The sequence below is a fragment of the Saccopteryx leptura genome, chromosome 5 (assembly GCF_036850995.1).
Source record: "Saccopteryx leptura isolate mSacLep1 chromosome 5, mSacLep1_pri_phased_curated, whole genome shotgun sequence".
Lineage (NCBI taxonomy): Eukaryota > Metazoa > Chordata > Mammalia > Chiroptera > Emballonuridae > Saccopteryx > Saccopteryx leptura.
In genome coordinates this window covers 63,336,751-63,340,616 of record NC_089507.1, presented here as the reverse complement: position 1 = coordinate 63,340,616, position 3,866 = coordinate 63,336,751, and the positions used below count along the sequence as shown (strand labels likewise).

The 3,866-nt window shown below is 42.6% G+C and overlaps 1 pseudogene; it reads right to left on the bottom strand.

Moving 5' to 3' along the window:
* Positions 1 to 3,429: 3,429 nt before the first annotated feature.
* LOC136406496 (cytochrome b-c1 complex subunit 9 pseudogene) lies at positions 3,430 to 3,616 on the bottom strand (annotated as a pseudogene).
* Positions 3,617 to 3,866: the final 250 nt, after the last annotated feature.

Here is a 3,866-nt window from a genome sequence, read left to right as displayed (position 1 = left end):
TCCCTATGCACACTGCACATATCTTATTTTAAAGTAAAAAAACCAGAACGGGAACAAATACAATATTTAAAATAAAGAACAAGTAAATTTAAATCAACAAACTGACCAGTATTTCAATGGGAACTATGCTCCTCTCTCTGACCACCAATGAAAGAGGTGCCCCTTCCGGAAGTAGGGCGGGGGCCGGATAAATGGCCTCAGGGGGCCGCATGCGGCCCGTGGGCCGTAGTTTGGGGACCCCTGCTTAGAGAATGATGAGCTTCTGCCCAGAGACTTGAGCCTGTCCATTTGCTTGTCCCAGCTGTCTTTCACGTGAGCTTTCTCAGACACACCAATGAGGATGTTGGACTGATTAGCGGAGGGGTGTGGAGCAATGAAAAACAAACAGAAATGGTATTTGCCTCAAGTGCCTTCCGGAGGATCTCTCGGATCTTCAGCTTCCTTGTGCCCTGTTTTCCATGAAGGATCCAGGCTGTCATGTGCTCAACTCTCTCCCTGCAGCAGCTCTGCTTTTCTGTGCTGCCTCCCTCTCTCTAGTCCATCATTTGTGGTCTCCGGGGCCACCCTCGCTCACTGGGTGGTACCATGGTCTCGGCCCCAATGTTCCTCTGCATGGTGTTAGCTATAGTCCTACTTGCTGCTGCCCATCGTTGCCCTTGGCTCCTAGGGCTCCATACTTATGCCCTACTTCTTTCCAAGGTGACTTTGGCTCTCTACTCTTGAGCCATCATACCTAGGGGTATGGTATAGCCTTGATGCCACCATGGGCTGTGTTGTTGTCATGTAGTATCAGTTGTCATCAGCACTGACTTAGGCTCTCCTACCATTACCGTGCTGAATCCGGTCTTTTCCCACAAGCATAGTGACTCTTACATTAAAGCCCCAAACTGGGAGGAGGCGTAGCTTATTCTCTTAGTTTCTTATCACACTTATAATATTGCAAATTTTCCATTTATTGATTCAATTTATCCAGGCTGCACCTCTCTTATGAGTTATAACACAGGTTCCCTCCAGGGTTGGGGTGAAATATTGATAGTGCACTGAATGACTTACCCCTTCAACAGCTTAATTTCATTTTGCTGACCATCAGTCAGTTGTACTGGCCCAATCCTTGAATCTTTCCACATTAGAATATGGCTCCCTCTCAACCTTGACTGTCAGGGCAGGGCTGAGAGGGTCAGGTGTATCTGTTTATTTGCTAAGGAGCCTCTGGCTATCAGCTTCAAACATTCTAAAAGATCTTCCAGGGAGCCTCATGATAGCTTTTCAAATAAGTAAACCTTGGTAGCTTGTTATGCCAAGACTGAAACCCCAAGTTCCTGCATGAGGGGAGTAAGCTGGGTGGTGATGTTAGAGTGGTACATCAAGGACATGATGCTAGATTCTCCCTCCATCTCTCTTTCTCTTCTTTTCTCCCTCCTTCCGTCCTTCTTTTATTTTGCACCTAGCTCAAAGAAAAGTACTATTTTCAGGGGAAATCTCATCCCCGGTGTGATTTTGAGAAGATGTGGAGTTTCGCACACTGGACATGACTCAATGGAAAGAAGGTGGGCTCTTAGAGACTTAGAATCTGGCCTTACTCTGCCAATATGCTGTGTAAACTTGGGCAAAAACCTTAACTTTTCTGTGCTTCTTCTGATTCTGTAAGCAGGGTATGGGGGTGGGGGAGGTAACCTGGACTGAATTCTTAAAAATCCTTTTTTTTGGATGGAATTGGGCTTCTAACAAAGAGTGATGGAAACGGCCTGGTATATGTTAGGTTTTCCTGCTCACCTTCTTTATGAGGCAGAATGGGGGCCCGGACCAGACTGAAGCCACATGCTTGCTTATTGTACCAAGAAAGAAGCGAGGCAAATATTAAGTTTTAATCAATAGCTCTAGTTGAACACAGAAGATGGAACTATTTCCCTCAAATTGTTTTGATTGCTGCCAGTAGCTGCTATTTGGTATGAAATCCATTCAGATCATCAAAAGCCAAAGGAACACACGGTGCATGAAAAGATATTGTAATTGGCACCATTGTAACTCTGTATGGTGTGTGATCTTAGCTGGGAGGCGGAGGTTGTCGGATAACTTGTAATCTCGTTTTCTTTGTTGTGAAATAGAATGTTACCATTGTATTCCGGTGGAATAATAATTATAAAACCTCAAGACAAATAGAGCATCTTTCTCAGGAGGTGCTTAAAGAGCTCAACAGACAGTCATCCCTGTAAACATAGTAAAACCTGGCTTGCTTATACTTCTTCCAACTGAAAATCCCTGTTAACCAGCATCTCCCCTCCTCCGTCCTGTCGGGATAAATAATTTTTTATACCGGCGACTCTGCCAACTTGAGAGACATGGAAGTGCCTTCTGAATCATCAAAGAATTATGCTACCTTCAGTGTTAATTGCAATTTATGATAGCCTGATTTTTTTTTGAGAAGTAATTCACATGTGGTAGAGACTATAATTAGTTGAAATAGTTGATTAACCAGACTGTCCTCCTTTCTGACCATACTGAAATACAATAGTTACAGTAACTACAACCCCAGCTCTGTCCGAGAGCCACAGAGGCAGCGGGGTAAATGAAGGCAGTGTTCTTTGTGGGTCGGCATAGAACAAATACCACTCATTCCGGGCAAATGACCATTTCCAGAGCTTTATTCTTCAACTTCTACATTAGTTTCTAAATTAAATGAAAAGAGAAAATAAGTAAGTTTTAAAAATAGACTATCTTTGCTTTTTATGACTTCGCCATTTCCAAGGTCATAGCTAATGTTAACAACTAGACAGTCAGCTCTTACAGCAAAGATGAGTGTCTTTAAATTCAAATTTTGGATGATATTTAGTAAAGCCTCTTCACAGAGATTTTTTTAAAATTTTTATTTATTTATTCATTTTAGAGAAGAGAGATTTAGAATGAGAGAGAGAGAGAGAGAAAGAGAGGGAGAGAGGGAGAGAGAGAGAGAGAGAGAGAGAGAGAGAGAAAAAAGGGGGAGGAGCAAGAAGCATCAACTCCCATATATGTCTTGACCAGGCAAGCCCAGGGTTTTGAACCGGTGACCTCAGTTTTCCAGGTCAACGCTTTATCCACTGCGCCACCAGAGATTTTTTTTTAAAAGGAGAAGACAGTACAGTAGATTTAGTTGTGTTAATTGGTCCACTCTAAATGTTTTGTTAAAGGGATAAGATCTTAAATCAGGTACGATTAACTTTGATGACTTTTTTTTTTCAAGGACAATTTACGTTTATTTGCTGATGACTCAGACTAAACATACTTCATAGCAGAAGTTAAAGAGTCTGTCAGGTGAAGCCATTTCCTAACAACAGCTAAAAGTGGTCCATGGAGAGTGAGGGGAGCATCATTTCAAGCTGAGGCCCGGGCTCTGGGCAAACAGCTGGTGGGTGGAACCTGGTCCATCTGGCCTTGATGAGAGCCTCTGAGGAACTAGGTCTCATACTTGTGTTTGATGTGTTTTCACAGCTTCCCCTGGTTGATGTGTTCATAGACGGAGACCTAGTCTTGATTGAAGGCACCTTTGAAGAATAGGGCACCTGTGTGGTGGTAAGGGAGAAGGTGGTGGTACGAGGAACAGCAGGGAGTATAACCTCCCAGCTAATATTGGAGCAGCCATATTTCTCCAACCTGATAATGTTTTTTAATGTCCAAGTTTTTAATGATGGGATCTTTAAAAAAATATTAGAATTGGTGTTTTGCACAGGTTCACTGCAAGGAATAGAAAATCCAGGAATGTGTAAAGAGGAAAATAAAAATAATCTATTATTCTATCACCCAAAGAGAACTATTATTGCCTTTTGTATACAGTGGTACCTTGAGATACGAATTTAATTCGTTCTGTAACTGAGCTCGTAAGTCAGTCAACT